This window comes from Protopterus annectens, chromosome 9.part0, assembly GCF_019279795.1.
Source record: "Protopterus annectens isolate FY-2018-M chromosome 9.part0, PAN1.0, whole genome shotgun sequence".
Classification (NCBI taxonomy): Eukaryota; Metazoa; Chordata; order Ceratodontiformes; family Protopteridae; genus Protopterus; species Protopterus annectens.
This window is the reverse complement of record NC_056743.1, coordinates 130174059-130196392: the sequence shown is the minus strand read 5'-3', so window position 1 is coordinate 130196392 and position 22334 is coordinate 130174059.

The window sequence follows — 22334 nt, the reverse complement described above, 5'->3', positions numbered from 1 at the left end:
CATGTAAAGCACACAAATTAAATTAATCTTTCTAATGCCTTAAGTTTTAGAAAACAGGACAGTGAGAGTGCATTAACTAAGCCTGGCCACTATGTGGCATTAGTTCTCAGTTCATAGTAAACCATAAAACCTTCACAAATCTGTGAATTACTAAAAACTATGTAAAAACCTATATATAATAAAACTTGTATAAAAAAAAAATATATATATATATATATATATATATATATATATATATATATATATAGGTCTAGGACATTGGGGGGTGTAGCCCCTCACATATTTTAAGTAGATATGTTTGGAAAAGAATAATATATTGAAATTGCAAGTATCCATGCTATGCCTCCCACACCCCCCCCCCTACTATATATAATAACTCCAGGGTTGCACTACAGTGGGGACAAGGCCATCTCAAACTTTACATGAAATGTGCTTCGGTGAATTGTGTTTTAGGTGAATTGTGCTAATTTGAGATTAGGTAAAATGTGCTTTCGGTGAAATGTCTAGATCCATATATTATAATAAAGACAATATAATAAATGTGGAAGCAGTATTAACATAATCTCATGTAAAGCACACAATAAATAAAATTCATCTTTCTAATGCCTTAAGTTTTAAAAAACAGGACAATGAGAATGCATCATTTAAGCCTGGCCACTGTGTGGCATTAGTTCTCAGTTGCCATAAAGCCACATGTTTTTCCAAAATGAATGCCCATAGACCACCTTTTATGTGTGGAGTAAGTGCCTCAATGATAATAAATTTAAAACCATGGTTAACATGTTCCATACAATATTTTGCCATACAATGTTTTGCCAATGCGGTTCCTAAATTTTCTTTCCGTCTTGCCTATATAAAAAGGACACTTTAAGCAGAATGCACAGTATGCCACTCTCTCAGTGTTACATGAACATTTCTGATTCAAACTCACTTTTATATTGTTAATGTTAAAATTACATCCTTCTTGTATGTATGGACAATAATTGCAACTACCACACTAAGGTTTAAAAAAGAACTAGTAAAAGGACCAAATTTGCTGATAATAAGAACTTTAAACATCCAGACTTGTTTGGTTAATATCCTTATTAAAAAGTGTTAATCTTGGTTTGCAATAACTGTGGGGAGAAACCAGGACCGTAGTAGTGGTTTTATTTGACAATGTTGTAGTTGCTGGGGTAACCCAAGCTGCAATGATACAGGCAGACCAAGTGTGCTATGCAGACTTGTCTGGTGGATATCCTTATTGAAATGTGTTCTTCTTAGCTTGCAATAACTGTAGGAAGAAACCAGACCATAGCAGTGGCTTTATTTGGCAATGTTGCAGTTGCTGGGGGGGGGGGTACACAAGCTGTGATGATACAGGCAGACCAAGCATGTTATGCAGACTTGTCTGGTGGATATTCTTATTAAAAGATGTTATTCTTAGCTTGCAATAACTGTAGGGAGAAACTGGACCATAGCAGTGGTTTTATTTAGCAATGTTGTAGCTGCTTGGGGGGGCGGGGGGGGGGTAACCCGAGCTGTGATGATACAGGCAGACCAAGTGTGCTATGCAGACTTGTCTGGTAGATATACTTATTAAAACATGTTATTCTTGGCTTGCAATAACTGTATGAAGAAACCAGACCATAGCAGTGGTTTTATTGGCAATGGTGCAATTTCTGGGGGGGGGGGGGGTGGCCCCAAGCTGTGATGATACAGGCAGACCAAGTGCGTTGCGGGTGTACTCATTGAAAAGGTGTTGGGGAGAGCTGCCTCACCACGAGCAGGTCAAAAATACTGATATGTCCAAATTCATAATACAAGTCATATATTTTATAAATATATATCTATACTGTTATGTGCTATGTTAAAGCCACGGTGGTACAGCAGTAGCATTGTTGCCTCACAGCAAGAGGTTCTCCTGTTTGATTTTTGGCTGGAGTGCCTTCTGTGTGGAGTCTGCAAGTCCTCCCCATGGTCAAGTGGCCTCCGAAAGACATGCGTGAATGGGCGTGCCTTTGCTGAAGATTGGGCTGGCAACTCGGCACCATAAAAATCAACTGCCAATCATTAGTGGACCGAAGTTCCACTGTGGCGACCTCTAACCGGGAAAAGCCAAAAAGACAAACAACAACTGTCATGTGCTATGTTGATTCACATTTAAAATGCATATTAACTTGTTCTTGATAAAGGGTACCCCATACACCCCTTCCCAAACTTAAGCATTTTTCCATAGTCCACCCACTTATCAAAGTGTCACTGACATTTTGGTAGGAGGGTAATATATCTAGCCTTTGTAATGGCCAAAAACTGTCATTAATATACTTACATTCTTGCAGATTACAGAGATAATATCTCCAGCTTATTACACTTGACTTTACTTCATAGTCTGTCTTGTTATCCATATCTTTAAATGCTTACCATTTCACGAGAAAAAAAATGTAGCCCCCTTTCATTTAGAAAAACAAAATTATATCACGTATCCCTGGGGATTCATTAAAGCACTTTTTTAATTTTTCTTTCTAGCATATTGTTTATCTGTTTTCAAACACATTCTGGTAAAATTTAGTGTTTTAGTGCTTCTTTCACATTACATCTGAAACCTAGTCTCACATAATTATTTTTCTGTGCTGGTTCAATAACAGTATGTAATCTTATGTAAGATCTTTTTGATAGCCACATTTTCATCCTTCACTGTAATAATTCTCTCCCCATACTATCACCATACTCTACTTTGATTTTTATTTAGTCTACAAAAAGTTCTCCCAAAGGTCAATACTTATAGTTCATTACTGACAGACCCCCTCCCCGACATCCCTATCTTGCAGGAAGTGTAACTATTCCTTTTCCTTGCACCTTTTATTTCTCTGAAGGGTTGGGAGGGTGACCTAATGGTTAAGGTGTTTGCCTTACAAACACAAGGTGCAGGGTTTGAGTCTCACAAGGGATAATTGGCTAGGCTTGCAAGGACAGTTAGCTTAGTACTAACCTATGAACATGATGCACACCCAAAATTATCACCTATTTGTTCCTTCTGCTTCTTGTCCCTTCTATGTGATACCAACCTTCTTTATGCATAGTATAAGATAATCAGGCTACCAGACAGGGTTACCATCTTATTATTCCAATGTATGGCAGAATTTAAATTTGCCTTATCTATACAACAGCCTTCAGCTTCTTCAGATTTAAGCTACTTGTAAGGTATAACATTTTGCTTTTGTTGGCATCTGAATGTCATAAGTACTCTATATTTTCTTTCTGCCACGTTATATTCTAATGAACATTGTCCACTTGAAATATAAGGTATTTCAGTAAATACACAGACAGGGTTCCAGTGCATTTACTCTTCTCATTTGAAATGTTTTTACTAAGGAGGAAGAAAGCAAAATGATTCTCAACATCATTTCCTCCAGGCTAAAATCTTTGCCTTAAAATGGGTTAATGTATCTGATTTTAAAATAACAATCTCTGGGAGACTGTCTTTTATCTGTACATTTCTCTCTTTCTGTGTAAATGATGACTAAAAGATTTAAAATTAAAAAAAAAAACTTAGTATTGTATGTAAATAGCTCTGTATGTTTTGTCTGTGCCAGTTTTACTGTTATTAGAAAGCTGGTTTTGAGATGTTATTTAGTCTAAATGAAGTTTCAGTGTTTGTTAAATGAATGAAGTTAAATTTTGTGAAGATATATACAAGTGATACAAATAAAGAAATGGGTAAATTTGTAATTCTACAGACGAATATTAAGAAATAGATGTGTATAGATCAATCAATGATTGTTTTTTAAGTGCAATATTTCAAGTCACTGGTTTTAAAAAAGGCTCAGGGCCATGTAATGACTTTTAAATGTGATGTAAATGGGCAGAAAAATCTGATGGTAAACAGTAGCAATATATGCATACTGGGAAATGGATGGACATATGGCATGGGCAGCAGTGGCTTCAACAAAAACAAGAGCTGTAAGTAAAAGTACAATTCACACATTGAGCAAAACTCTGATCTATAATATATAACATGATGTATTAACATTTAGTATCCTATTTTTTGCTTATTTTTACTAGTTATTGCTTATTCTAGATATTTATAGCACTTTTGTCTGCTGCATACTTTTTACTGTATTTTATAGCTGGAAACTAATCTGCACAATTGTACTAAAATTGTTTGCCTCACAAGGCCTGATAAATAAGGTTTTTACTGTCACACTGTAAATCTTCTCTAGCTAGTTTCACTGTGTGTAAGGTATTAACTGGAAATTTTCTCCATTTGTTAAACATCTGTTTGTTCTGATTTCCTGTCAAGGAGTGTATCATATAACTGATTTAGTTTCCCACCCCCTTCCTATTGGTGTCTTGTTCTTATACTTGGTGGCTTTGCAGTTGCCCACCCCTACTGTAAATTTGTTCTGGGGCACTCCTCCCAGTCTAGTGTCATTAGCCAATTCTACCTTATACTGACAGAACATTTGAGAAGGCCAACCCATTTAGTTTCTTAACCTTGAATTATCTGCTGCTCCTCCTTTCTCCCTTTCCACTTAACTAACAAAAAAAAACTTTGCTAGAATCTCCCTGTGTTCTGACTGAGTGTGCTTCTCAGCTGATAAGTATATTTTGGCACTTTTTAACTGTTCAGAGTTGAACAAAATTCAATTCAGATAATTGAATTCAGATCAGAATACATTTTGAATAAATTGCATTTATTTAAACTGTATTTTCTTTAATACTGCTAGACACTCAAGTGTGCTAGCTTGCACTGTACTTGAATTATTTTTAGTGCTGTTTTTAGCTGCTTTTTTGTAAAAAAAATCTAAGCTTGTTTCCTGCCTTTCCTATAACTAGTCTAGTCCAGATACAGATCTGCTGTATCCAGGACTGTTTTTAAGCTTCTGAGCCCCCCAAGCTTTTCTGTGTTGGAGGGAAGCCTTCTAGCTTACAGTGGGTGTGATAAGCACTAGGAAGACTATCTACCACAAGAGGAGTGGTTTCTAGCACAGAAATTGTAGTTTATTGGCTGTTCCATCTCTTTCAACTTTCTGGTTTAAAAGCCCATGTTTGCACTCATTTTCCACCTTTCCTGTAACTAGTCTAGTCCAGATACAGATTTGCTGTGTGTAAGATTCTGAGCCCCCCCCCGCAAGTCTTTCTGTGTTGGAGGGAAGCCTTCTAGCTTATCAGTGGGAGTTGTAAGCACTAGGTAGCCTATCTACTACAAGAGGAGTGGTTTCTGGCCCACAAATTGTAGTTTATTGGCTGTTTGTGCAGTTTTTCCATCTATTTCAACTTTCTGGTTTAAAAGCCTGCATTTGCACTTGTTTCCCACCGTTCCTGTAACTAGTCTAGTCCAGATACAGATTTGCTGTATCCAGGACTGTTTGTAAGCTTCTGAGCCCCCCCCCCAAAGTCTTTCTGTGTTGGAGGCAAGCCTTTTAGCTTATCAGTGGGAGTGGTAAGCACTAGGTAGCCTACCACAAGAGGAGTGGTTTCTAGCCCAGATATTGTAGTTTACTGGCAGTTTTTCCATCTCTTTCAACTTTCTGGTTTAAAAGCACATATTTGCACTTGTTTCCCACATTTTCTGTAACTAGTCTAGTCCAGATGCAGATTTGCTGTATCCAGGACTGTTTGTAAGCTTCTGAGCAGTGCCAAAGTCTGATTTTCAATTTTTCCTTAGATCTCCCCTCTCCTGCACTTTTACTAGCTTATTAGTCTAGCACTTCACCAGACTTCGTGTAGCAATTATTGTAGCACACAAAAGTGCTACCAGCACTAAACATTCTACAAGGAAACAGCACCAGTACTTTTATTAATGCTCACCCCTCCAGCATGTCTAAAGGTCAGTTCCCTGTGCTTTCTCCTATTAACCTGGTGAACTTGGGCATCCTGAGGCAATGTAGCAACTGCCTCATGCACACTGACAAACCTCTCCTCTTACCTGTCAACACTCAGACCTGTGAGAGATGCACTTATATATCCAAACTGGAAGCCACGCACTCTGCAGCCAAGACCAGAATAACTTGATAAGAGAAGGTCAACACTTGCACCACACCACATGGAACACATAGCCCTCCAGAACACACACCAGCACTTCCTTCACATAAAAACACAAACCACACACCCACCTTCGTGGAGGCTCTCAATAAATATCTACTCAAATATATAGTAACAGAAAGTAAATTATTATATTTGGGAATAAATCTACTCAATGAATTAACAGATTCTCTAATATTTAACTATAATAAAATACTAGACAAAATCGAACAAATAATTGGTTATTGGAATAAATATATCTTTTCAACAACAGACAGATTATATCTTATTAAAATAATCATATTTCCCAAAATATTATACTTAATACAACATTTTTCATTGCCACCTCCCAAATATATTATTCAAAGATACAATAAACTAATTTTAAATTTTCTATGGTTTCCAAATAAACCCTGTATAGCCTTAAATAAACATTTGCCAGATTGGGAAGATGGTGGAATTAATTTACTGGATATTGATTTATATATTACCTCATCTGTTATTAAAAACATAACACTATGGTTAAATAATTCATACACACCTATATGGAAACAAGCCCATGAGCAGATTTACATAGAAATCAATTATAATCACATACAAGACAACTTAACAGTAATACCATCACCCCTTATATGGATGTTAAAAGATTATTTTTTAGGGAAAAGGAATAATATTAAAAAATTGCCATCAAACTATGTAAGCTCTACACTTTCAGTGTTCAAAACATATATAAACAAAATACCAAATATTAATTCTTGGATTTTTCTTATTTTCCCTATAGCTTTTACACCCAATATTCTAGATACATTCCAAATATCTAAAATAAATATACTTAAAGAAGAAACATTACTCTTTTGGCATCAACTTATAGAGAAAGGAACATTCTAACAAAGGAACAGATCATTTATAATTATAATATAAATAAAGACAATTGGCTATTTTTACAAAATCTAAGGCATTTTCTTATAAATAAAATAGAACAAATGCAACCTTCAGTTAGACATGAAGCTCCAAAACTCATTGAATACCTTATACTTATCACAAAACAGCCTTATCAGGGTACAGGTTATTTGTCTAATATCTATATAATTGTTAAAAAAACAAAAACTATCATGAAAAATCATACTGGGATTATTATACTTTAATAAACAACCATCCTCCAGTTGAAGAAGAAAAAGTAATATTCTAAAATCTTCCAAATTTTCTACATTATCAAAATACTGGCAATTATTCACTTGGAGATATCTACACAGAAGTTTCTATACACCACATAGGTTAGCCAAAATATATTCTATTGAAGATCAATGTTGGAGATGCCATACCAAGATAAAAGCAGATTGGCAGCATGTTTTTATGAATGTATATGTCTCAATATGTACTGGAAATCCATTAACTATTTTTTTCAGACTGTTTATAATGATCATTTTCAATTAACAAAGTCTTTAATTTTATTCAACTCTCCTATTCCAAACTGTGTACCAAAAAAGACACTAAAATCCTATGGTCACTATTGGCAATTTCACGTAAAATCATAACTATACACTGGAAAAATGAGGCTTCGCCTACAATCAAGGAATTTGTGACTTTAACAACAGTTGCTCACATGGAAATATTAACAGTGAAGAACAGAACTAAAAGATCTACTTCTTACTATAACTCTTGGATGAAAGTACTGGAAATACTCGAAAAGATCGAAGAAGATATATCATCTTATGTTTCTAACTATATAATATAGAATTTCAATGTTATTTGCATAGACACCAATGTAAATAGTTATATAATGGTTTGAAGTTAGTAATGTTTTAGAATTGTAAATATGTTATTTATCTTTATTTCATGTAATGTTTAAGACATCTTATTTGAAATAATAAAAAAAAATATTTAGTGAAATAAATATCTACTCAAACAGGCCGAAATTCACTCAACCATCACAACACAACACTAATCATGAGACACAAGGCTCTCCTAAACAGTGTGCCACTAAACCAAAGCCTCTAAGTCAAAACACCATGCCCAATGCACTAGTCATAGGTGACTCGATAGTAAGGCACACTGATGTCCCACTCACTAGGTTGAATAAGGAGAAAGTAACAGTCAGCTGCTTGTCAGATGCCATTATTTGCCAAATAACACATGTACTCAGGTCCCTCAACAAGTACAAATATGACTTTGTCACTGTACAAGTGGGTGTGAATGACTTGAGACGTACCTCCCTGGACTACATGAAAAGAGACATAGAAGTGCTCTTGGATTATGTAGCCCAGATGGGTATGACCCTAGCCCTGAGCAGCATCCTACCATCACCCAGAATGATACAACAGTACATGGAGAAAATGATTGATTTCAACAATTGGCTAAGTTTCTGGTGTCATTCTGTGGGGATGCAGTATATGTCTGCCTGGGATGACATAATTGACAGACCTTGATGCTTTGCTAAAAATGGCCTGCATCGGTCACCCCTGGGCTTCCGGATACTGGCCAAGGCTATTTCCAGCCCTATAGTGCCTTTTTAGGTGGTGTTCCAAAGACCAAATTACCACTGTAACAGCTACAAACAAATGTAATCTGGGGGTCATACTGCTCAACACTAAAAGTCTAAATCTCAAAATGCACTCACTCGAAGCACTCCCTAAAATGGAGAACATCTACATTTGTGCTGTAACAGAGACCTGGTTCAAGGCAGCAGAAAGCACCCCTGCACTACCAGGCTATAACTCATTCCACACAGGCGTTGGTGTTTCCATAGTCATAAAGGATGCGCACACCTCCAGAATGGGAGCCTACCAGAACACATCTAAGAAACTTCAGGTGCAGCTAACACTGGGTAAGACAGCGATTCAGGTCGCAGCCTGCTATAGGTCCCCAACAATGTCCCATGACTCACACTCCACATTCTTAAGCACCCTGGAGAATATTAGGGTCCAACCTAACACTCTCATACTGGGCAACTTCAACTACCCCTCCATTAACTGGGAAAACTATTTATGTACCAATACACTTGCCCAACATTTCCTGGAATTCATTAACTCCAATGCTGTGGACCAGCTCATTCTTACCTCCACATGACCTGGTTATTACTAACATGGGTGACCATTGCTCTACACCAACAGTTAACTCCTTCCTGGTTACATCAGACCACAAACTAATCACCTTGGAAATCCACATCCCTGCAAAGGTAACCACCATGAAAACCTTCTCCAAAGCTAACTTTGGGCTCCTAAAAACAGTAGTGGCTAACTCCACGGCACCCATGCAAATGGAGAATAGTTGCATGACCACTGAATCATACACCACGCATTGTATGAACACATACACAAATGCATGGATCTCACCATACCCAATAGAACCAAGACACTCATCTCCAAAAAAAGGAAGCCAATCTGGTGGTCCCCTGCTATAAACAAACTCTACAACAGGAGGAGGAAACTGATGCGGAAAAAGGTGAAGTCCCAAGACTGAAATAACTCCCTTATCAGCCTCAACAAAAAGTTGAGATCCCTCATCAAATCCTCTAAAGTTAGCTATGAAAACAGAATTGCAGAAGATTGTAAAGATAATGACAAGGCCTTCTATAGTTATGTAAAGATTCTCCATGGCAATACCAGATTTCCTCCGAGTTACTGCACAATGGTACCTACTATACCGAGCCAACATATATTATCAATATACTGGCTGACAGATTAAGTGACAACTTAACCCCTCCCCCCAAAGGATCAGTCACAATACCAGTAGACAGCTAGGCACCCAGTAGTACTGCTGCCCAGGTTAAAACAGCACTTTCCAATGCTAAGAATACAGCTTCTATAGGACCTGACAATATCCCTGGCTGGCATAGAACATGAACTACAGAGTGAACTGGCACCTCACCTGTGTGCCATGTTCAATCACAGCCTCACCTCAGGCTTTGTCCCTACAGAATGGTGCACTGCTACAGTCATCCCTCTCCACAAAGGAGGAGCAACTACAGACCCTGAGAACTATTGCCTAATTAGTCTGATGAGTCTGATATGCAAAACTATGGAGTGCATTATCATGGACCTAATAAACAAGGGTATAGGGAATCTTCAAACTCTGGATCCCACACAGTTTGGTTTTGTGAAGGGTAGATCATGCCTGCTCAACTTGGTCAACTTTTTTGAGTCAGTCACCAGAGCTTTGGATGAAGGTAAGGTGGTTCATGCAGCCTACCTTGATCTGGCCAAGGCCTTTGATACCATTCCCCAATCAGGAATCATAGAAAAACTCACTAAGCTAGGCATGAACTCCTATAGCACTAAATGGGTTGTAAACTGGCTCACAAGTAGAACACAGAGTGTGAAAGTAGCTGACTCAAAGTCAGACTGCTGACCAGTCATGAGTGGATTCCCACAGGATTCGGTCCTGGTTCCTCTCCTGTTTGATATCTACTCTCTGAAGTCCAGGCCAACACAAAGGGACTCTGGCTGACAAGGTTCACAGACAATTGCAAGTTGGAAGCTGTTATTAACTCCCCAAGTGATGTTGATATCCTACAAAAAGGCCTCACTGAGACCAACGACTGGTGTCAAAATAATGGCATTAAGCTCAATGCCAAAAAATGTGTCATCATTTGGGAAAAACCATTTCCTATGAATTTCCACATCAATGGTAGTCCACTGAACGCAGAAGGTGTTATAAGAGCTCTGGTAACACAGACTGACAGCAACCTCTCTTTTGACCACCACATTGCCACTGTGGTCAGAAAGTCCTTCTATGCGGCACATCTCATTACTAAGGGTTGTGCATCCAGGAGGAAAGAGGTCATGGTCTTCCTCTACTCTTCCCTCATTAGGTCAGTCATCGAGTACGATGTCCCATTTGGCATGTACCTCACTAAACAGCTGCAAGCACCTCACAAAGAGGATCCTAGGCCTTAAACATTTGAACTATATGGATAGACTCAAAAAACTCAACTATTCTCTGTCTCATATCACCTACATAGATACGATCTCTGCTTAACTCACAAAGCTATGTCTGACCCAGCTCAGTTAGAAATGCTACAGCTAAAGAAACCCCAATCCCCCCCACACCATGCACTCCAGAGACCTCAACCTCATTACCACAATCAACAGAACATGCTGTAGGCACAGGTTCATAACCCAGAGACTGCCCATGCTAAGGAATACACTTCCCATACATATCAAGCAGAGCACCTCACTGGCCCTCTTCAAGAGGAATCTTGATGGGTGGATTGGAAATAGAAAATTCGCCCCGGGCATCACTCCAGTGGCTTTACTTGACAGAGGCACTGGGAACTAAGGTCAGGTGGCGCGATGCCAGGGTAATCCTATGGGCTAGGCTTGTAAAGTGAATTGAATAAATAATTATTAAAATAGATAAGGGAATGATCATTATTAGAACAAAATAATCCACAAATAGGAACTTCACATGGAAATCATTGAGCACTGTACAGTGGCAACATTTGGATACCAAACTATAGTTACAGCCTCAGTAGAGGGTAGTAAAAAAAGGGAAGTGTCATTCTTGATAGCTGGAAGTATACAGTTTCAGCTTTTAGATCAATTAATAGACAAGGATGGCAAGTATGTCAACTCCCAAGATGGCCACACACTGAGTAACAGTTAATTAAACTCAGAAAAGAGAGCTAGTAAAGTTGTCTTTTTGGGAAATTTCAGTGACTAGTTAGTAAGTGCACTGCCTGGATGCCAGAAAAAAAAAGAAAGGAAATCCAGAAAACCTAAAAGAAAATCAATCACAAAAAGTGAAGAGAAAATACTAATTGGAAAGAATCCTTCAGCTGTTCAGCAAAAAGCAGTGCAAGCTCCAGCTTTGGTGCTAGATATGACGTCCAGTAATCTAGAGGAAAAACTAAGTCAAATACGTTCAGAGCTGATTAAAATAACAAAACACTGATGAAGTGCATCAAGTCAGATAACAAGAAACTAGAAAAATGGAAGAAGCTTCAACAGATATTCAGATGAAGTGAAAAAAATGCAAAAATCAGAGGTCAAAATGAAGAAAGGGCTGGCCGAGTATGAGAATGCTCAAGCAAAGATGTTTAAAAAATAGAATTACAGGACAGAGCACATAGGGGAAAACCTCAGATTTTCTGCTGTACCAGAGAAGCTGGAAGGAACAGATGTATTATTTTTATGAAGGCACAAACAAGTGAGGACTGGTATTCCACAGCAGTAGCTGTTAATTGAAAGGGTACATTGTGTGCAGAAAGCAATCTATGCCTTTAATAGTAAAAAGGCAATCATACAAGCAGAAAGAGCTGATTCTGACAAAACTGTGGCAGAAGGGCAAAATACTAAAAGTGGGAGACAGTAGAGTATTTGTAGAAAAAAATGATTACTCACTGAACACCAGGTAAAACAGATGTACATTTATTGCAGTAATCAGGGAATGTTGAGAAATGTGAGAGATTCAAGCTGCTGTATCCAGCTATTTTCAAAATATTCTTTCCTAGAGGGCTAAAATCATTTTTGATGAAGAGCATACTCAAGAAGAAATAAAAATGTTCATGCAACAAAAAGTGAGCTATCAAATAGAAGGAAATTCTGCATCTTGTTCTTCTGGTAATAAAGCCCTTAGAGAGACTATGCCAGTGAAACCTTTTCCAATGTTTCAAAGGAAAATACTTGAGACACAGAAAAAAAGCACAAAAGTGGACTAGAAGAACCAGGATTACATTCAAAATGAAGCAGAAACTAGATGTGGGAGATGGAGATCAACAGGAAGAAAACCAGCAACTCAGAAATTAACAAATAAATGTGGGATTACAAATTATTAATTATATTTTTGAAACATGACATAACAAGAAAACCTGAAAACACTGGACTTTATTGACTTTGTTAAACTTGTAGGGGACTCTAAAGCATATGCCCTACTTCATGTCATTCATATTTGAAAGAGCATTTAGAAGAAGAGAGGAAACAGTTAACTGTATGCAAAACATAATTTTTCTCTTAACAGTAGTATTTTTATGCATGCTATAAAATAAAGCTTTCTCAATTATTTTTGTGTGCAATAGAACTACTAAAGTAAATAGTTGCACCTGTTTTTTTCATCTTCTTTATTTCTTCTTGTTCGATTTTAAAAAATGTAGCATTGTGATTTAAACAGGGAAATGTCTGGATTAAGGCACTTGGCTTGATTTAATAAGTTTTAAGGGAAAGCATATAAAATAAAGAACACTAAATGCAATGAAAAGGTTTTCTCTAGCAAATTAATAAGTACTTGTAGTGGAAGCAACTGTGTATCTGGTTCTCGTGTTTCCATGGAGACAAATTGATAAGGGGCAATAAAAGCAGAATACTTTTTTCTTTCAATGGTTAAGTGGTAATGTTTTCTGAAAGCATTCAAGTGTTTTTCTAATCTGGGAGAGGAATTAAGATAAGACAATAAAGACAACACTTAGAAGTAAAAGCACAGGTTTACCCTGCATCTTAGCATGGATAACCTTCATTATAGGTTAATTCAAGCCTGTGAATGTGGTTGTCATCTGGGACAATTGTTCCTGTTAGGATGGTTAAAATTAATTATTTGAAGATGTACGTAGTTTGGTGTGCTAGTATTAAGTTATAGGTTTTTAAGGTTGTTTGGGGGTATGTTTTTTTTTTTTTTTTTAGGGATTTCATCAAAACAAAAAGTTTTGTAGAATGTGACATAGATTCAAATAAACATGACAAGCAACAACTGTGTAAAAGTTCAATTTGCCAAACATTAATGTATGCATGTAACACAAAAGCTGAAACTAGACATAAAAAAATCTGTTAGCTATAACAAGTGGTAAAAACTTCTTAACATAATGACAGCACTTACCATATTATCTTTTATACAAAAAAAGAAAGAGTAGTGAACTATATTAAAAAAACAGATTGCAAATAGCTATGCTACAGGAGACCTACTTGGAAAGAATTGAGCATGTGAATTTGATAAAGAAAGGATTTCAGGAATACCCAGATTTGCTCTGAGCTACTGCACAATGGTACCTCCTATACCAAGCCAACAGATATTGCCAATATACTGGCCAACAGATTCAGTGCCCACTTTACCCCCTCCCCCCAAAGGACCAATCACAATACCAGTAGATTGCCAGGCACCCAATATTACTGCTGCACAGGTTAGAACAGCACTGTCCAAGGCCAAGAATACAGCTTCTATGGGATCTGACAATATCCCTGGCCGTGTTCTACATTAACTACAGAGTGAACTGGCACCTCACCTGTGTGCCCTATTCAATCACAGCCTCACCTCAGGCTTTGTCCCTACCGAAAGGCACACTGCTACAGTCATCTCTCTCACAAAGGAGGAGCGACTACAGACTCTGGGTGCTATCGCCCCATTAGCCTGATGAGTCTGATATACTAACACTATGGAATGCATCATCATGGACCTAATAAACAAGGATATAGGGACTCTCCAAACTCTGGATACCACACAGTTTGGTTTTGTGAAAGGTAGATCATGCCTACTCAACTTGGTCGACTTCTTTGAGTCAGTCACCAGAGCTTTGGATAAATGCAAGGTGGTTCATACAGCCTACCTTGATCTGGCCAAGACCTTTCCATTTCCCACTCAGGAATCATAGAAAAACTCACTAAGCCAGGTATCAACCCTTATATTACTAGGTGGGTTGCAAACCGGCTCACAGATAGAACCCACAGTGTGAAAGTAGCTGACTTCATGTCAGACTGTTAACTAGTCACGAGTGGAGTCCCACAGGGTTAGGTCCTGGGACCTGTCCTGTTTGGTATCTACTTCTCTGAAGTCCAGGCCAACAAGAAAGGACTCTGGCTGAGGAAGTTCGCAGATAATTGCTAGTTGGGAATGATTTTTAAATCCGCAAGTGATGTTGACATCCTACAGAATGGCCTCATCAAGACCAATGACTGGTGTCAGAACCATGGCCTTAAGCTTAATGCCAAAAAAATGTCATCATCCCTTTTGGGAAAAACCCGGTTCCCATGAATTATCACATTGATGGTAATCCACTGAACAGAGAAGGCATCATAAGAGATCTGGGAACACAGGTTGACAGCAACCTCTCTTGTGACCACCACATTGCCACTGTGGTCAGAAAGTCTTATGTGGCACATTTCATTACTAAGGGTTTCGCATCCAGGAAGAAAGAGGTCATTGCCTCCCTCTACTCTTCCTTCATTAGGCCAATCAGAGTACAATGCCCCATTTGGCATGTACCTCACTAGGACACCTGCAAGAACTGGAGAGGCCACAAAAGTAACTCAAAAAGTGGATCCTAGGCCTTAAACACTTGTCCTATATGGACAGTCTCAAAAAAACTCCAACTACTCTCTGTCTCATATCGCCTACTTAGAGACGATCTCTGCTTGACTTACAAAGCCATGTCTGACCCAGTTCTGTTAGAAATGCTACATCTAAAGAAATCCCAATCCTTCTGCACCACATGTTCCAGAGACCTCAACCTCATTACCACAAACAGAACATACTGGAGGGACAGGTTCATAACCCAGAGACTGCCCTTGCTATGAAATAGTGGAATAGACTTCCCATACATGTCAAGCAGAGCACTTTGCTGACCCTCTAAGAGAAATCTAGACGAGTGGTTGGGAAATAGAAAATTCACCCCAGGGATAACTCCAGTGGCTCTACTCGACAGAGGTACTGGGAACTAAGGTTGGGTGGCATGATGCCAGGGTAATCCTATGGCTAGGCTTGTAAAGGCCCCAGGGCCATCAGCCTAGTACACACCTGTGAACCTATGAACAGAATATATGAGACAATGGAAAGGGGGAGTACTTATATTAATTGCAAGAGGAGCTCCAATAGTGAGAGAATAGGGAAAAAGATAATAATGGTAGATTTGTAGTAGTAAGCGGCTTCTGACAATGGAGGAGTATTACTCTGGCATGTATTTATATTCCAGCTAAAACTGTCACAATGGAGCTTAAGTATATTTTGAGAGAAATAATCAGCTGTCAGCAGGGAGTATTACCTTTAGGTGGGGACTGGAATTTGATTTGCGGCAGTGAGGATATATCTGGGGGCCCAGAAGGGCAAATAAGAAAAGTTTTGAAGAAATTTATGAAAATGTTTGTATGGAAAATGTGAATTCAGTAGTAGAAATTCAGAGTGAATTTACATATTATTCTCCAAGCTACAAAAACTGGGCTAGGCTACACAGACGTGATATTTCACAGGAACATTGCAGTTAGTTGAAAGTTTCGATGCGCATCAAATAACTATTTCAAATCATGTATCAATATTAACTAAAATGAAAATGAAGAGTAATAAAATAAAAATGACACACCTACCTGTTAAAAAGAGAGGAATTTAAGGAATGGGTAGTGAAAATGACTTGGCTATTTTAGAAGATAGAACTTTCTTCTGAAAATATAACTAGGGCATGGCATACAATTAAAGTGGAGTTTATAAATAGCATGGAAATAAAAGAAAGTTATGGCCAAGAAGTAACAAGAATTATTTAGAAGGACTGACAAATGTTAAAGTATTGCAGAATAGCGTGAACCTCACAAAACAAGATGAGGAACAATTGTGGAGTGCTAAACAGAAAATAAGGGATTAGTTTGATAATATGCTAAACAGAAAATAAGGGATTAGTTTGATAATACGCTAAACAGAAAATAAGGGATTAGTTTGATAATATGCATGAGTTTAGAAAGACTGCTGTTAAGCAACTGTTTCTGATAATAATTCCATAGTACAAAAACTTTTATCACAATGACACAGACAACAGAAAGTAGAAATGATTGTTGCAAAGTTTAGGGAGCCTATAACAAGGAAAATAGCCAGAGGTCCTGTAGAGGTATTAGAAATATTTTGGAAATTTTATGAAAATCTGTATAAAGGAGATAAATATGGAAATCAAGAAAAGGTATAAATAGAAATGTTTATAAAGAATTAAATATGCCAGGGTTTGAGGTAGATGATGCTCAATTACTAACAGTTAGGATAGGAGGAGATGAGACAAAAATGGTGACGCATAACGAATTTACAGGAAAGTCCTCAGGAATAGATGGTATTCCTGTGATAGTTTGGATGTTAGAAGGGAAGAAACTGCTAAAAATGTGGAAGGTTTTGTTTAACTGTATTTTAAGAGGAGGAGAAGTACCAACATCCTGGAAGAAAGTGGTGGTAGCTGTAATACCTAAAGCTGGTAAAAACCCGTCAGATCCAGCTTCATACAGGCCCATTTTGATTCTAAACTATGATTATAAGGTGTTTATTTCTGTAATGGATAAAATAATGGCAAAGGTGATGCCAAAATACATAGATATAGATCAATGTGGTTCTGTGGAGGGAAGCAAACATTTAACAAAATTAATACAACAATTATAATCCGGGTAAGAAAATGCCATTGTTGGTAAGTCTTGATGCAGAGAAAGCATTTGACAGAGTAAGCTAGGATCTTATGAGTAGGACAATGGAAGCATTTGCATTTCCTGATAAAATTATAAGGCATATTAGTAGGCTATCTGAAGGATAAGAGGTGAAAATTAAAGTGGGTGGGTTCCTCTCTGATATATATGTTTGAGCAGAGGAACCAGACAGGACTGACCTCTTTCCCCTTTGTTAATTGTGTCCTATTTAGAACTATTGGCAAAGAAAATAAGGGCCTTAGAAATCCAAGGTTATAATTAGTATGGTAGTCAAAAAAAGCTAGATTTATTTGCAGATGATATTATTTTATACAACATAAAACCAGAAAATGACATTTCAGTGTTGTGGAGCATTTTGAGACAGTTTCAAGTCTTTTCATGATAAAAAAATAATGAAGGTGAACAAAGACAATAGCTAAAAACTATAAACTATTTACCCACATATGAATTGGTTCAGCAATATCCATATTTACGGGGACATGATAAAATGAAGTACTTAGGAGGATGGATTAAAAATAATTCTGTTATACCAGCTAAGGATATGTGGGAAGAGACTAAAAAGATAATATAGGTTCATAGGTTGGTACTAGGCTATTGGCCCTAGGGCCTATACAAGCCTAGCCATAACAATTCCCCGGATATTTCTTCCCCCAATATTTACTTCCCTGGACCCCTGTCTATCAGGGTGACTGACGTGATCCCTGGGGTGAATTTCCTATCTCCCATCCAATCATCAAGGTTCCTTTTGAAGAGGACGAAGGAGGCGCTCTGCTTGACATGTATGGGCAGTCTATTCCAAAGTATGGGTCAGGAACCTATCCCTCCAGCATGTTTTGTTCATTGTGATGACAAGGTTTAGATCCCTGGAGCGTGTGGCTCTGAGGGATTGGGATTTCTTTAAGTGGAGCATGTTCAACAGCTTAGGGTTTGACATGGCCTTGTATGTTAAGCAGAGATCACCTCTGAGTAGACGATATGCCACAGGGTATAGCTGGAGTTTTTTTAGATGGTCAGCAGAGGGCATCTGCTTTAGGCCTGCGATTCTTTTAGTGAGGTATTTCTGCAGCCTTTATAGCTGTTGCAGATGTCTTGTGAGGTGCACACCAAATGGGGCGTTATACTCTATAATGGGTCTAATGAGGGATGAGTACAGTGGGACAATGACCTCCTTTTTTCTGGATGAAAAGCCCTTAGTGATGAGGTGTGCCGATGTGGTTATTGAAGGTGAGGTCATTGTCCACCTGTATCCCCAAGTCTCTTATCACACTTTCAGTGTTTAGTGTACTGCCACCTATGTGATAATTCATGGTTACATGGTTTTTCCCAAAGGGGATAACTATACATTTCTTGACATTAAGCTTGAGCCTATGGCTCTGGCACCAATCATCTGCTTCTGTAAGGCCCTTTTGTAAAATATCCAAATCATTTGGGGATTCAATAATGGCTCCCAGTTTGCAGTCATCTGCGAACTTTGTTAGCCAGACTCCCTTAATGTTGGCCTGTACTTCAGAGAAGTAGATGCCAAACAAGAGCGGTGCCAGGACTGAACCCTGAGGTACTCCACTTGTCACATGTCTGGAGCTAGATTTGGAGTTGGCTACTTTTACAGTCTGGGTTCTGTCAGTAAGCCAGTTGGCAACCCATCAAGTGATGTAGGGATTTATGCCCAGCTTAGTAAGTTTATCTATGATTCCAGAGTAGGGGATGGTGTTGAAGGTCTTGGCAAAGTCCAGATAGGCTGTGTGGACCACCTTACCCTTGTCCATAGCTTTGAAGACGGATTCAAAGAAGTCAATCAGGTTCAGGAGAAAAGATTGCCCCTTCACGAACCCAAACTGGGTGGGGTCCAGTGTTTGAAGGTTGCCAATGTATTTGTTTATAAGTTCCATGATAATGCGTTTCATGCCCTTGAAGACTAGGCTCATCAGACTGATGGGACGGTAGATCCCAGGATCCAAGTTGGATACTCCCCTTGTGGAGTGGGATAACTGTAGCTGTGCACCACTCAGTGGGCACAAAGCCTGAGGTGAGGCTATGATTAAACATGACACTTAGGTGAGGTGCCAGTTCATTTTGTAGTTCATGTAGTACACAGCCCAGGATGTCATCTGGTCTCGTGGATGCTGTATTCTTAGCTTTGGAGAGTGCAGTTTCTACGTGTGTGGCTGTGATTACTGGAATTTGGCAATCTTTTGGTATTGAGATGGGCCCTTTAGGGGGTGGGGGGGTGAAGTTGGCACTAAATTGATCTGCCAGGATATTGGCAATATCCTTGGGATCAGTATATTTTATCCCATTCTGTTGTAGCTCAGAGCAAATCTGCGTATTGCCATTTAGATTGACATAACTATAGAATGCCTTGTGGTTATCTTTGGAATCTTTGGCAATTTTATTTTCGTAACTTGCTTTGGAGGATTTTATGAGGTATCTCAGCTTTTTACGGAGACTGCTAAGGGAGTTTTTTGCATCCTGGGATTTTCCTCTTTTCTGCAACAGTTTCTTCTTTCTGTTGTATAGTTTGTTTATGGCAGGAGACCACCAGATTGGCTTCTTTTTTTTGGAGGAGAGCTTCTTGGTTCTATTTGGGATGGCACAATTCATGCACGAATGGATGTGCTCATACAGTGCCTTAGTGTAGGATTCAGCAGTCAAACTTTCAGCTCTCGTCTACATGGGTGCCATGAAGTTTGTCACTTCTGACTTAAGTAGCATGAAGTTGGCTTTGGAGAAGTTTTTTTATGGAGGTTTCCTTACTGGGGGGTGGGGGTGGGATGTAGTTGTCAAGGGTGATTTGCTTAAATTGAGAAACTGCAAACTCTGTTTTAATGATATAGATAGCAAGATGCAAGCAGTGACAATGTAACAGTTCATTTACTTCTGCAAGATTTTAAAGCTGGAATAACTGTACAGACTTATAATTGTTGTTGTAAATATTTCACTATATATACCTGTCTTGAGAATGAGCTCTGGCAGGACTTTCCCAATCAACAAATACAAATAAATAAATATTTAGTTCCAATCATTTTATACATAGGTCAGGCATGTTTTACCAACCAGAGGAGAAGTTGTGCATAGCAATTAATAAAGAGTTGATGGATTTTATCTGAGAGAAGAAGACAGCAAGTGTTAAGTGGGATAAGCTGATCCTTCCAATAGATCAAGGTGGTTTGGGATTACTTGATTTGAAGGGGTATTTCAGAGCTACACCGTTATGACACAGTTAAAACACAAGCAGAAAGGTATAATTCAAACTGGAAAGGATGATGATGAAATGGGGGCGGCTCAAGAAACAAGGAGAGACTGGGATTTTGGATGCAGATCCTTAAGGAGAATAACAACCATAAAGAATATTATATTCATAAAGTAGCAGAAAGTATTTTAAGAACAAAGCCAACATGGGGATGAAGAAAGAGATTTTGCCAATAGGGATGACTGCAATTGGGGATACAGACAATAGGATAGAGGGGGCTGGAATTTACTGGAAATAACTGGCAAACTCTTTTTGCAGGTTACCCTGGATGCAGGAAGACCCCCAGGGCTTAATGAGACTATCAGTATAGCCCCTGTATTAAAACTTAGGGCAGCCAAGCTGTAAATTGAAACATTTTTAACCCCCTTTATTATTTCTACTTATTTTTGTCAAAATAAAATATGACATTTTTAAATATTGTTCGTGGTAGTGGTTCAATAAGTTTCTGAGTGTAAAATAAAGTGGTAGGTTGCGTTACATCTTGCGTTGTGCTCCATGAAATGTGCTTGAACTTTGAGTTTTGGTCTACTTTTTGCACACAGTCACCTTGATTTTTTTGTTTTTAACTGCTTTTGTCCAAACTAGATCAAATGGACTTCATCAGAATAATCACAACCATCCAACCAGTCATTTAAATGCTAAATACCTTAATTTAAAAACAATCATGTGATCATGCTCATTAAAGACACAGTGCAAAGCATTCTTAAAACTAGAATAGTTAAAATATATACATCCTAGACTAACTAATTGTGTGTATATAAGGTGTTTCTCAAAATATATTAACATATTATCAAAAATGTTAAATGTTATACTTATGGAAATTGCATCATTTAATCCAGGTGGGGAACTGGCATTCAGTCTAATCTGCCATAAAAGTTCTCTGTACTTAAACTTATTTTCCCAGGGACCACCCCTTGGCCTTACAGAGGCTCTAACTTAATTAGTGTTTAAAAAGGGCATTGTAGTTTTGTCATTATTAATAGTTTCATAGGTGGGTTCTAAGCTATCTGCCCGAAGGCATTTATCAGCCTAGCCAGAATGTGTTAGCTTTCACCGCCCCTTAGATTAGTTCCCTGTGCCTCTGTCCAGCAGAGCCACCAAAGTGATCCCCGAGGTAAACTTTGTTTCCCATCCACTCATCAAGTTTCTTTTGAAGATTGTTAGTAAGGAGCTCTGCCTAATGTAGATTGGGATCTTGTTCCAAAGCATGGGAAGTCTTTGGGACAGGAATCTATCCCTCCAGCACATCCTATTTATTGTTGTGGTGAGGTTTAGATCCCTAGAGTGTGTGGCTTGAGGGGATATGGTTTTCTTTAGGTGGAGCATGTTCATCAATTCTGGGTTGGACATGGCCTTGTATGTCAGGCAGAGATCACCTCTGAGTAGGCGGTATGCAACCGAGTACAGCTGGAGTTTCTTCAGTCGAGCTGCATAGGGCATCTGTTTGAGGCCAGTGATCCTCTGAGTGAGGTACTTCTGTGGTCTTTCCAGCTGTTGCAGGTGTCTTGTAAGGTACATCCAAAATGGGGTGTTGTGATTACCAAAGGTGAGATTACTATCTACTTGGGTCTCCAGATCCCTTATTACATCTTCCGTATTTAGGGGACTACCACCAATGTGGTAGTTTGTGGGTACTTTGTTTTTTCCAAAGGGGATGACTATGCACTTTTTGGCATTTAGCTTGAGGCCATGATTTTGACATGACCCTGAGT